Raw genomic sequence first — 14537 nt, forward strand, 5'->3', positions numbered from 1 at the left:
CATCTTGTCTGACTCTGAGCACTGATGGCGATCTGCCATACTTTGGATGTCTGGGGACTGTTGAGAAAAAAGAGAGCTCCTTGGCTTGTTGCGGCATCAAGGCACCTGCAGTACAGAAGACAGACACCAGGAGGAGAAAGAGACTACAAACTCATGAAAAAGAAGACAGCAAAGAGACCCACACCAAAACACATTATAATTAAAATGCCAAAAGTTAAGACAAGGAGACAATCTTAAAAGCAGCAAGAGAAAACCAACTTGTTTCGTACAAAGGAACCCTGTAAGACTATCATCAGATTTTTCAGCAGGAACTTTGCAGGCCAGAAGAGAGTGGCACTATTCAAAGTGCTGAAAGAAAAAACTTCCGACCAAGAATACTCTACCCCACAAGATTGTCATTCAGAATTGAAGGAGAGATAAAGAGTTTTCCAGACAAGCAAAAGCTAAAGGAGTTTATCACCATTAAACTGGCCTTACGAAAAATGTTAAAGGGACTTCTTTAAGTTGAAAAGAAAGGTTGCTAATTAGTAACAAGAACACATATGAAAAAATAAATCTCACTGGAAAGGTAAATATATAAGTGTAGTGGATTAATCACTTATAAAGCTAGTATGAAGGTTAAAAGACAAAAGTAGTAAAAATAACTGTAACTACAATAAGAAACATGTAAGTTAAAAGATATATAAGATAAAGAGTAAAATGTGACATCAAAAACATAAAATGTGGGGGGAAGAGTAAAAATGTTGAGTTTTGGAATGGGATCAAACTTAAATTGTTATCAACTTAAAACCGACTGGTATAAATACAAGTTGTTATATGCAAGTCTCATGGTAACCGCAAAGCAAAAACCTATAGTAAATATTCAAAAGATAAAGAAAAAAGAATACAAGCTACCACTAAAGAAAGTCATCAAACCACAAAGGAAGAGAGCAAGAGAAGAAGAAAGAAAAACACTAATTTGAAAAGATATCTGCACCCCCATGTTCATTGCAGCATTATTTACAATAGCCAAGATCTGGAAACAAACAAAGTGCCAAGTAGTGGATGAATGGTTAAAGAAATTGTAGTATATATATATATATATATATACACACACACACACACGCACACACACACACACACACACACACACACACAATGGAATACTACTCAGCCATAAAAAAGAATGGAATCTTGCCATTTGCAACACTAGGGTTGGACCTCAAGGGCATTATGCTAAGTGAAATAAGTCAAACAAATACTGTATGATCTCTCTTATATGTGGAATCTAAAAAAATAATAATAATAAGCTCACAGATATAGAGAACTGACGGGTGCTTGCCAGACGGGGGGTGAGGAGTGGGAGAAATGAGAGGACTGTTTTTTGTTTTTTTTAGTTTAAATAAATTGAATTTAAAAAAAAAAGGGGCGGCCCTGTGGCTTAGCGGTTAAGCACACGCTCCGCTATTGGCGGCCCGGGTTCGGATCCCGGGTGCACAAGTGCACCGCTTCTCTGGCCATGCTGAGGCCGAGTCCCACATACAGCAACTAGAAGGATGTGCAACTATGACATACAACTATCTACTGGGGCTTTGGGGGAAAAAAAAAAAAGGAGGATGATTGGCAATAGATGTTAGCTCAGAGCTGGTCTTCCTCAGCAAAAAGAGGAGGATTAGCATGGATGTTAGCTCAGGGCTGATCTTCCTCACAAAAAATAAATAAATAAATAAAGTTTGCAGCACTTATACTGAAGAAAAAAAAAAAAAAAGAAAGAAAGAAGAAACCAGCAAACCTCTCTAATTGGGAAATTACACTCACAAGCCCAGGGAAGATGCATCCCCAGAAAAGACTGGGGCTGATTGGAGAAGATCTTCTCCTGTACAAAGTCAGTCCATAAAGACTGGCAGAAGCAGCTGTTTTTTTCAAATGCACAAGTCACAGCAAAACAGAACATGACATAGGAAGAAACCAGGAAACATGACCCAATCGGTCTCTAGAAACTGACTCTAAAGAAATGGAGGTCTATGAATTTGAATTACCTGACAAAGAATTCAAAATAATCACATTAAGAAGCTCTGTGTGCTACAAGAATAAACAGAAAGACAACTAAACGGAATCAGGAAGACAATGCAGGAACAAAATGAGAAGATCAACAAAGACAAAGAAACTAGAAAAGAACCAAACAGAAATTACGGATCTGAAGAATACAATAACTGAATCGAAAAATTCTCTAGAGGTTCAACAACAGACTCGGTCAATCAGAAGACAAGATGTTGGAAATTAGCGAGCGAGAGGAACAAAAGAAAAAAGAATGAAGAAAAGTGCAAAAAGCCTAAAGGACTTTTGTATTTGTTTTCTCAGCACGCAGAAATGAGTTTATTGCATTAGAAAAATGCAATAGTGAATGAAGAACTATAAACACTCACATACATAGTTAAGTAATCTTTGACAGGGTGCCAAGGCTACACAATAGGGAAAGGATATACTCTTCAACAAATGATGTAGAGAAAACTAGCTATCCACGTGCAAAGGAATGATGTTGGACCCTTACCTTACAGCATATACAAAAATTAACTCAAAATGGATTAAAGACTTAAACATAAGACCTGAAACTATAAAATTCCTAGAGGAAATATAGGGGAAAAGCTTCATGACATTGGATTTCGCAATGATTTCATAGATACGACACCAAATCACAGGCAACAAAAGCAAAAATAGATAAATGGGGCAGAATCAAACTCAAAAACTTCTATGCCGTAAACAATCAACCAAGTGAAAAGGCAACCTACAGAATGGGAGACAATATTTGCTAACCATATATCTGATAAGGGGTTAATATCTAGAATATATAAGGAACTCCTACAACTCAACAACAACAACAAAATAGAACCAAATTAAAAAATGGGTCGAGGACTTGAACAGATATTTTTCCAAAGAAGATATACAAATGGCCAATAAGCACGTCAAAAGATGTTCGACATCACTAATCATCAGGGAACTGCAAATCAAAGCCACAATGAGATATCACCTCACATCCAGTAGGATGGCCAATATAAAAAAACAGAAAATAACAAGTATTGGCAAGGATGTGGAGAAATTAGAATCCTTGTGTGCTGTTGGTAGGAACGTAAAATGGTGCGGCCACTATGGAAAACAGTATGGTGGTTCCTCAAAAAATTAAAAATACTATTACCATATGATCCAGCAATCCCACTTCTGGGGATCTATCCAAAAGAATTGAAAACAGATATTTGCACACCCATGTTCATTAGAGCACGATTCAAAATAGCCACGAGATGGAAGCAGCCTAAATATCCATCAACAGATGAATGGCTTAAAAAAAAATGTGGTCTATACATATGTGGAATATTATTCAGCCTTTAAAAAGAAGGAAATCCTGGGGCCGGCCTGGTGGCATAGTAATTAAGTTTGTGTGCTCCACTCCAGTGGCCCGGGTTTGCGGGTTTGGATCCCAGGTGCAGACCTAGGCGCTGCTTGTCAGGCCATGCTGTGGCGGCATCCCACATACAGAGTGCAGGAAGATTGGCACAGATGTTAGCTGAGGGACAATCTTCCTCAAGCAAAAAAGAGAAAGATTGGCAATGGATGTTAGCTCAGAGCCAATCTTCCTCACCAAAAAAAAAAAAAAAAGGAAATCTTGTCATATGCTAAAACATGGATGAACTTTGAGGACATTATGCTAAGTGAAATAAGCCAGTCACAAAGAACAAATACTTCATGATTCCATTTACGTGAAGTATCGAAAACAGTCAAACTCTTAGAAACAGAAAGTAGAATGTGGGTTGCCAGGGGTTGTGGGAAAGGAGAAAAGGGGAGTTGTTTTTCAATGGATATAAAGTTTCAATTTTGCAAGATGAAAAAGTTCTAGAGATCTGTTGCACAACAATGTGCACACAGTTAAGACTAGTGTACTATACACTTAAAAATGCTTCAGATGGTAAATTTTATGTTATGTATTTTTTACCACAATAAAAAATTTAAAAATAAAATATCATCTACAGTCTTAGGGAGGAGTGACTCCTCCAGTCATCACTTTGTCACCAACACTCCACTGAAACAGATCTTTCCAATGTCGAGGATGATTTTCTGTGGCCAATTCCAATGGTCACTATTTGGTCTCCATTTTATTTGATGTCTCAGTAGCTCTCAAGACAGTTCAATCTCCTTCTTGAAACACTCCCAAGTTTTTGATTCATTTGCACCACAATCCTCCTTTCTCTTTTGCCCCCTGAGATGCAAAAGGTTGAGATAACCTGACCCAGCAAAAGTATGTGTCATATTCTTAATTTCTCTCCTTCCTGCCACATCCAGTTGCTTCTACCTTCAAAATATATCATTGTTCATGCAGTTCTCTCTGTCTTCCACGCCACCAGCCTAGCCCAAGCCCACATGGTCCCTTGCCTCCCAGCAGCTCTCATGGCTTCTACTCCTTGCCTCTACCACCCATTCCTCCCACCGCAATCAGTCAACTTGCAAAACACAAATTTCACCCTGCCACTTCCCTACTGAAGCTCTTCCGCGACTTCACAATGCACTTGGAGTACACTCTGAAATCCCCAACATCTCCTAAAGACCCTGCATGGCGGACCCCCACCTCTCCCTTCTGACCTCATTTCCTTCCTCTCTGCTCTTTGCTCTAAATGTTGAAATGACTCTTCTTCCAGGTCCTCAAACTCACAGTGTTTATTCCCACCCCAGGGCCTTTGCACTGCCTGTTCTTGTTGCCCAGAGCGTTCTACGTCAAGATTTTCCTGGCCCCTCCCTGTCGTTTTCTGACCCAGTTCAAATATCCCCTCTCTGGTACACTCTTCATTGACCACACACTCTCCGTCACATGACCCTATTTTATTTTCTTCCTGGCACTTGTAACTAATGAAATTGTATCAGTTATTTCTTTTCTATTTTATTACCTGTTGACCACCTCCACACACACACTCCAGAATATGAGCTTCATGAGAACACGGAACTCATGTATCATATTTCCTAATATACCCTGGGTCCTAGAACATTATTAGTGAATAAAAAAATAAAAACCTGTGGATAAAATAAATGACAGGGTCCACCTTCCAATCTCTCACGCTCACCCTGCTTTTTAACGCCACTGGTCCTTTGCATATGCTGTTGTTTCAGACTGGAATGGGCCTTTCCCATCCCTTTTACCTGGTTATATCTTTACCTGTCCTTTGAATCTCAGAGGGGCTCAAATATCGCTTCCTCTGGGAAGCTTTCCCTGACTTTGTCAAATCCCCCTCATGGAAACCAACTTCTCCTTCATAGCACTTATCACAATTGACATTTTTCCTTTGTTTATATGATTACTATATTTGATTCATGTCTGCTTTCCCAAAGGAAGAGACTGTCCATTATTGCCAGTTTGATGTACACAATAAGTGCTCCATAGATGTCTACTGAAAAATACCCCTAGTGGCTTTTTGTAGCCTGAATATGCATGCTGAATATGCATGCTTTCAGGACAGCCCTGGTGAACGCCTGTTGCCCTGGCATAATTGTAAAATAAAAGGGTCCCAATTTGGATGATCAAAAATGGTCATTCCAGTTATGTGACATTGGAGGTGTCGCTAAAAACATATCAGGATTAAAAATCTAAATCACTTAAGAGGGATTGGCTTTCAAAGAGTATTTACGTATAAATCAATGTTTTTCAAATTGCAAGTCACCACCTAATTTGGGCCATGACTACCTTTTTTTTTTTTTTTTATGAATTAGGATAGACTAGAATAAAATAGAAATTATTTGAATTATTCACATTGAACCACAAGTGAATAAATAAGCATTATTTAGGAATACTTTCTTTATTAGTATATAGTTCTATACGTGTAGGTTACACTGTAACAGGCTTAGCTTTATACTATGGGTTGTGGTGATGATGTCGGTCCCCACCCTCAACCCATTAACCAGGCTGGTGCACTCTTCGCCCAGCTGCTTTGAGTTTTTGCAGCTGTGCCGTTTGCAGACCTTCCCTCTGGAGAGCCCCATGGAAATGCGTGGAGGTTTTCCTCTCCCACCAGGGGCAGATGATGACTGACCAATATGTGGGTAGAGAAGACCAGCCCTTGGCCTCAAGGGGAGCAACTATGGTATCCATCATGTTCCAGAACTTTCTAGTGATATCAAGCTGAAGATAGATTCCACCTGAGCCTCTATCCTGGCCTGACTTCTTCCCTGTCCATCCTGCTTCCTTCAATCCCATGTAAGTTCCTCCTGAGAACCCTCTGTCAATACATCATTTGTACCAAAACCCCTAGCTCAGGTTCTGTTCCTAAGGACCTAAATGACAACCTAAGACAGTTGTCATTTAAAAAGTATGAAAAACACTAATATAAATATACTCTTAAAATTACAATAATTTATGTTTACAGGAGCTTATTTTATCTTTCTGCATAGTCTCTAGGAAAGGTGCAAAATCTGACACAGAAATCCTGAACAGGTGACATGCTGAATTGTTTTTTGAACTGAGACTCAGGAAAACAGGTGTGCCAGCCATCTGCTGGTGTGTTGGGGACGCTCTTCCCAAAAGTGTGTCAGTCCAGACATCGATTCACATAGGACTCAAGACCTACAGTGTGTTGAGGGAAATGGGATAGAAGCAGCAGCCTCGTTTTCCTGTGTAGACTATGGCAGGTAAACGTAGTCGAATGCCAAGGTCGCTTTGGAAAATGTCACTTCAGAGACAGCTGTGCTTTTTCATTGAAGAGGCCTCCCATTTTATGCCCAGACAGGAGACAGCGCAGGCAGTCCATGCAGACACCCAAGCTCCCAAAGTCGTCAGGGCCACCCACGAGCTGCCAACCAGCACTTCTTGGGCTCCTGCAGGGTGCCTGGCTCCATCACTTCATGTGGCTCATTGTTTGACAAATGCCAAGGCTTCTGTGAGGACGCATCTCCCCTGTGGTTCATGGAACAGTGTCCAGACTAGAGAAAATACACCACAGGCTCTGAACTAGAAGGACAAATGGAAGATTGCCGTACCAGTCAAATACAGACCCTGGGAAACATAAACCAGAGAAAAAACACACCTTAGCTAAACAATCAAGATGTTTCACTGAGAGAATTATTTACTTATTTATGGAGAACTCCCCTTTGGGAGGCATGCCAGACTGCTTTTGTAAACAATATTACCAGGCAGAAATCACCTGGACTTGCTGAAGGTTTTGTAGATAAAAGGGAGAGCAAAGAGCAACGGAATGGGAAGAGGCTGTGGCCGAACTAAAAGCAGAATTCCTAAAAACTCAAAAAATAGCCTTCAGGTAACCAAAGAGTAACCAGCCCGATCCTCAGTACAGAGCAAGGACGCCTCAGCCTCCCTCAGTCTCCCTTGCTAATCAGAGACCAGGTACCAGGATTCATTAAATAAATTCTGGTTCATTCAGGTAATGCAATGTGATACAGCCATTTATGAAAAAGAAGACATTATATGTTCCAATTTGGAATGCTCTCCAAGATAAAATATTTAATGAAAAAAAGGAAGGTGCAAAACATTTGTGGCAAAGCATTGAAGGATCACTTTATATATGTGCCTGTATATAAATGCATGTATGTGTATGTATGTGTAATACAATATAATGTAATACAGATAATATAATGCATACAAACACACATGATGTATATTTGGAAGGAGATTGAGAAAGGAATGTCATTCTTTTCACCGTTTTCCTAGAATTTTTTTCCAAGTATCTACAACCTATTCAAAAACATTTTAAAAGACCCACAAACCAAAACAGCTAATAATGTGCTAAACAATATGGTTTTTGTTGTGAAGGGTGGGTAAATACTGCTGTTCATATTTGCAAAGTCACATTCTTATTATGTATGTGTTATTCCTTGGAACTCTCATAGATGCTTTGAAACTATTGTGATGATTATAGCTTCCTAGGGTACCATATTGTGCTCTTAAACCATAATAGCAACGTCCTAACACAGTGGTCTTAAAGAAGCATCTGGATTTACTGATTCCAGATTTGAACTCTTAGGGAAAATGTACGCAGTGGAAGAGCCCAGACTTCCCACTCCCAATATGGTTCCCAAGGCTGCCTTGGAGAGAGACTGTCTGGAACAATGGGTCAAAGGCACTACTGACTCATAGGAGGAAAAGACTAAGTACCTTTGAATAAACAGGGCATTTATTCTCTTGTAGGAAAGAGGATTCCAAGGGCTATAAAGGCTTCAAAGTCCAGACTAATTCTTTAGCCACCTGTATTAGGGAACGGCATCCTTAATCTTTTCGAAAATATTAGGAAAGAAAACCCGAATCTCTAAAATGTTTACTTGAGAGCAAAGTGTAGCATCCACCTAGCAATTCTCAAGGATGAAGCTGCTCAAAGCTAAAAATATCTTCTGAGGGAGGGCTGTGCAGATGGGGCGTTGAGAGCAGGGGGGCACGTAGAACCGAGAAGAGCAGCCATCTGAGCAGATTTCACACGATTAATAGGGAGTTTGTCGGCTGGTGGACTTTAAAAATAGAACCTCATTTCTGAGGGGTGGGTGCCCTGTTCCAGAGCCCTAGAAGGAGCCTGCTGAGAGGGATGATTAAAATGAAAGATTGTGCAGCTTTAAGGAAATGTTGGCATAAAGAAATGGCAGCGATTACCGATGCTCCAACCACCTTCTAAAGGTTTCTGCAAATTGCTTTCCTTGGATGAAATACCAAATATCTGTTCCCAAATGTTATGAAGCAACATAAATCACATTCCATTGACACATCCAATATGTCGTATCAGAGACCCTGAATCCAAACAAAGCAGAGCCGCCGTTACCCCGGTGCTATTACATTTCTTTCTCTTGCTTTTGTATTAAGGCTGCAAGATGAAAACTTGTTTCCTGTAAACAAAAAAATTATCTCTGCCTCCTCCCTGCAGGAAATGAGAAATCAAAGCAGCTGCTGACAGTCTTTAGAGTTCAAAAATAACTTAGAAATCATTTACTCTGACTCCCCACTTTTATAAATGAAGGAGGTGAGGCCCAGGAGAGGGTAAAGCACTTTTGCAAAGTCACACTGCTGGAGATCCACCCAGCGAGAACTGGAATCTGGACCTCTCAGCTCGCAGCTTATCAATAAATATCCCTTTGCTAAATAGCGTGTACGGAAGGGTTCAAGGTGGGATTTTTTGCAAGACCTTGCATTTTTGCTGGAATCAAAGATCCGGGTGATTTCTCAAGCAGTAGCCAGTGCATGAAGAAGGCACTTTTTGAGGTACACAAGGAAAGAAATAGAGTTTAATTTCTTGATCTACAAAATAATTCAGTGTTCAAGTTATTTGCACTATGGGACAGTTGACTGCATTTCACAAATGTAAATACTGAGGCACAGTGCAACCAACAATATTTATCCAGGTGTAGAAGCTGCTATTGGATCATCTTCCCCAGCAGGTGCCCCCACCTCCCAGCCACTGCAAGTGTTGAGTGTTGGCTGCTAAGAATTCATGGCTGTCCCCTTCTCCAGAGAATTTGCCTGCTCTCCTGGAAATGCCCAAGAGAATGACCAATGACTAACTGATATGGAAATGCAAAAGGCCACGCTCCTTGCCTCAACTCTGTGGTTTTAGTCACCTCCAGAGCTCCCTGTGAGATCTGGCTGAGGCCAGACTCCAGCTGTGACCACGCCCGCGTTCAGCTCCTTCCCCTGCCCCATCCTGCTTCCCTCTCCTCTCTCTGAGTTGTCCTGGGAGCCCACCTTCAATAAATCCAGCGCTTCCAGGGAAGCTGCCCTAAAATACCAAATGAGTGTATAGGAGAGATAACAAATGTCAGAGAGCAACTCGTAATATCCTACGTCCTCTGCATCCATTTCCACTTTGGTCTCCATGCAAATGTGTACTGGAGACAGAGAGTTCTGCCTGTTTCCGCTGTGAGCAGATGCCTGTGTTCTTCTTATCTGGTAATATGGAATGTTTCCCAGGTTTTCTGCTTAGTCATATGCTTTCTGAATTGTCCATTCAATTATGCAGCACCTTTTCTGTCATCTTTACATTTTTCCTAAAAACAAATAAACAAAAAACAGATTTTTAGGTGTGGTACTGACTGGATGAGCAAAGAAACAGACCTGACAGTACAAATGTGAATTTTGAGTCACTAACCTTTAACAGGAGCTTGAGTGGTTCTCCTGCCTTCTGTGTTCAGAGTTTTCCTTATGTGTGGTAAGAGGCATGATACCAGGTGCTGAAACCATGATTGACACAGCAGATTGAGGGCCCTCAGCAGGTATACAGAGTGATGAAAAGCTCATGGATTCTCTTTATTGAGATTCTTTGGCTGTCAGCAACAGAAAATGTCTCTGCCCTGCTTAAGCAAAAGGGATGGTTACTAATAAGGTATGAGAGAGCTCAAAGGATTGGAATGACAGATGCAAAGATAGTACAGAGTGGAGGAATGCTCCACAGCCTGGTTTGGGTGCTGCTGCAGAATGGTTCTTCCATCTGTTATCAAGATTCAGGGTTCTGGGAGGGAGTTCAGCTGGCCAAGCTGAGGTCATAGTCCCACTGCTCAACTGTGTCAATGAGAGTAGAGATCTGGGGAAGCGGTTGTCTGATTTTGGCTGCACGTTAAAATCACTTGTGGAGAGTTTTATAAAAACCTGATACTTAGGCCATGCCACAGACCAATTAAATCAGAATATCTGGATTGGGACCAAGGCATTGATATTTTTGAACTCCCCTGAGAGATTTCATTTGTAGCCAAGGTTGTAAAACATTGATCTCGAGGAAAAGCCTTCAGAGAGCACTTCAAGTTCTTTTGTAGGAGGGCAGGATACAATTCTTACCATCCTGGCATGACTCTACCAAATTGGAAAGAAGGCAACTTCCCAAAAGAAAATTGGGTTACGCTAAGAAGAAGAGGGATGGATACCGAATGACCAATCAATCAATTAATCAATAAACAGAGAAAGATCCATTGCATATGCAATCTTGTCAAACATTGTTCCAACACTTAGAGTAAGCTCTGGCACAAAATAGATGTTCAATAAATTGTTGTTGAATAAAGGAATAAATAAATAATGAGAGGTTCTCAAAATGTCATGCATAATATAATTCCACCAAGAAAATTGCTGATTTTTCTTATGTAATCCAAGAAAACCTATATCACAGGTTAAAAAGAGTAAAGTTTTATCAGGAGAAAATGAAACAAAGACATGGGGAAAAGATTAAGTGATGCATCTATGAGAAATTGTTATGAAATGTATGGAATCTTATTAGGTTGTACACTCTTCTAGACACTAATCTTTGTCTACAATCACCATTGATGAACAGACTTTGCTGATGTCAACTTGCTATACTACCTTCTTCTTTTTTACATCTTCAATACAACCTTCTACTTTGATTGATCAAATAAAAGCCATTTGTTTCATGGCTCTAACATCTTGGCACTCAAAGTGTGGTTGGAGGACCATCAGTGTCTCTCCTGGAAGTGTATTAGAAATGCAGAATTTGGAGCCCCACCCCTAGTCTACTGAATCAGCACCTGCATTTTTATAAGATCCAGAGGGAAATCATATGCACACTGATGTTTGAAAACAACTGGCCTAGCTCACACAGCCTCGTACGCCTAAAGGGCTAACTATACCTGTCATTCAAACCAGATGGGAAGAAGTTGGAGAACATGGCACTCTGAACATAGTGCTCTTGCTGACTGCTCCCAACTCCAATCCCTTTGCCTTTCCCAAGCCAAATGGAAAATGGATGAAGTGAGGCTCTGGCTTCTGTTGAGGTCCTGGGCATAGATAAAGGTGTGGGCCTTTTGACCTCATAATTTGAGCAAGTAAGTCTGAGAACAGCATCAGAGCCTAGTCAGGACCTAAAACACAGGATTCTGGGGGAAAACTTGGCATGCAGAGATCTGTGGCCCCCTAAGAGATTGTTGACGTCAACTCAGTGTGAATGTGCGGAGTCCCCAAAAGGCCAAGTGGGAGATGGGCAAGTAAATTGGGTATTTCCTTCCTTCAAGTGAGAGAATACAGTGAGATGGGAGAGGTGGGAGGTGCCAGCCTGCCTACTTCTACACCGCAGCCCATGGAGGTAGAGGCCCCTTTGCTTTCCACTGCCTATAAATTTAAAATGCTTATTAACATTCAAGCTAGATAAAGAAAGAAAACACGGGGGTGGCAGCGGTGCAAGCGGTTAAGTGCATGCGCTCTGCTGCAGCGGCCCGGGGTTCGCCAGTTCGGATCCCGGGCATGCACTGCTTGGCAAGCCATGCTGTGGCGGCGTCCCATGTTAAGTGGAGGACGATGGGCACGGATGTTAGCCCAGAGCCAGTCTTCCTCAGCAAAAAAAGAGGAGGATTGGCAGATGTTAGCACAGAGCTGATCTCCTCACAAAAAAAAAAGAAAGAAAGAAAACAGATCTATAGGTATATCATGGAAACAACCTGATCTGTAAGAAAAAAGAACATGTAACACTCTTAAAGGTGGAAAAAATAATCCCCTATAAAAGAATGTCTTATCATCAACATTGGATAAAAGAAGATGGTGGAGCATCAACTTATATCCAGCTAAAACATCATTAATCTCTCAGGGTGAACAAAGCTATCTGAGGAGAGCAAAGAATTTGGAGAGAATATCACTTAAGAACCCCATCTGAGAAAAGCACTGAGAAGACTATTCCAGCGACAAATGAGAAAATTCAGAAACCTGAAAAGATGAAAAGGAGTGAGCAGCAATTATATATAATATGCATGTTGCATATATATACGTGTATGTGTGTATATATATATGATATATATACAAGTTCATAGAGAGTTATTAAGCTTTACAGAGAAATATAAACAAGATTCAAAAACAAATGAGAATGCATTATATAGCAACATGTAACAGAAATTAATGATGCAATACAGAAGGACATATTTTAGGAAAAGTTAATCTTTAAAAGGTTAATAAATACTACACTTTACCTGTCAAGCCTAGGAGAAATGGTTACTAGGGAGGCAATAAAAAGACTTAAACATCTCTTTAGGGGAAGAAAAAGTTGGGGAGGAGAATGGAAGTAGGTTTGTAATATCTCATTTTACTGGAATGGAGCAAAGTAAGAAGAAAACAGTGATCTTTTTTTTTTTTTCTGAGAGGGAGAGGGGATCTCTTTCTTAAAGAGTAGCAGACACTGTTGTCTGATCATTTAGATCAAGAGAATAAAAATTAACCATCAATGACAAGGAATATAGTAGACTTTCCAAATTAGCATAGGGGAAAAAGAATAAACACAAAAAGTAAGACAAAGAAGCAACAACAATCTATCCAGTAGTAAACATAAAATAAGATCAAAGCAATACACCAGGCCTATCAGTCACTGTATAAAATATAGTATAGGATTCTATCATGAAAAGACAGAGGCGACACATTTCCTTATAAAACAAAACACAGCAAGATGTTATATATAAGCAACACTGTTAAGATAATTTAAAAATAACATAAAGGTAAATGGAGTGAGCAAAGAGATATCTGGAACGTCGAAACAAAATGGAAGCAAAAGTGGCAATATTAATATCAGCAAATTGTAATTTAAGGGTAAAAACAACCAAACAAGATCAAAAGAGAACATATAATGATAAATGGCACAACTGCAGAAGCAGCAGCAGTCATAACTGGGATGAGCACAGCAGCACAATACTAACATTTATTTTAAAAGCAAGAGGAACTTGCTAGAAGTACTATTATGGTGGAAGCAGCAATATACTTCTCTTAGAACTGAAAAATCTAGTTCAAAAAATAAAGGACACAAGTGAAAAATACAATTAACAAACAATTTGATACATAACCTTATCTCTGAATATACTTTTTCAAATACTCATGGAACATTTATAAGGGTGGTCATATATGGGGCCACTGAGGAAAAAAAACTAGAAAAATGTGTAAGTGGACAGCTTTTGTAAATTCTATTCTCTAATCAGAAGCTAATAAAATTAGAAATAAATAATTAAATGGCAACCAAAAAGATCTTAATGACTTGACAATGAAGCAGCATGCTTCTAGATAATCTTTGATCAAAAAGGAAATTAAAAAGGAAATTGAACCCTGTCTAGAAGGCAATGAAAAAGAGCACTCCATAACAAAACCTACAGAACACATCAAAAGCTATATTCAGAGGAAAATTTATAGCCTTAATTGACTTCATTATTAAAAAAAGAAAGCTGGTGAATAGAGTATTTTTCATCTAAAAACTGAAATACGAAATGCAAAATTAAATGTCAGTTAAGAAAAGGAAATTTTAAAATATCTTAAAGTGGGAAAAAATAGAAGGACAAATGAATCCAAAAGCTTGTTCTTTGAAAACATCAATCAAATAGAATATCTTGATTCTGATAAAGAAAAAAACAAAGTAAATGGAACAAAGGATGAGAGTGAGATTTAGCCACCATATAGGAGATTCAAATCACCATGCAGATACACTATGTGCAACTCTACGGCTACAGATGAAAATGAGTAATTTTGTAGCAAAATATCTCTAGCCCACCAACTTCGTAATTTCTACCCCTATATCTCCCTTTACTCTCCTCTTTATATATCTCATTTTGATCAACCCCCTTCTCTT

General features: G+C 39.6%; 1 long non-coding RNA gene across 1 annotated transcript; it reads right to left on the reverse strand.

Moving 5' to 3' along the window:
• Positions 1-9662: 9662 nt before the first annotated feature.
• LOC131418158 (uncharacterized) lies at positions 9663-13686 on the reverse strand. The gene is made up of 3 exons (XR_009222861.1): positions 13621-13686; positions 10095-10296; positions 9663-9993 (listed from the first exon to the last, which is right to left on the reverse strand). It is a non-coding gene; the product is annotated as an uncharacterized LOC131418158 (long non-coding RNA).
• Positions 13687-14537: the final 851 nt, after the last annotated feature.

This window comes from Diceros bicornis, chromosome 19, assembly GCF_020826845.1.
Source record: "Diceros bicornis minor isolate mBicDic1 chromosome 19, mDicBic1.mat.cur, whole genome shotgun sequence".
Classification (NCBI taxonomy): Eukaryota; Metazoa; Chordata; class Mammalia; order Perissodactyla; family Rhinocerotidae; genus Diceros; species Diceros bicornis.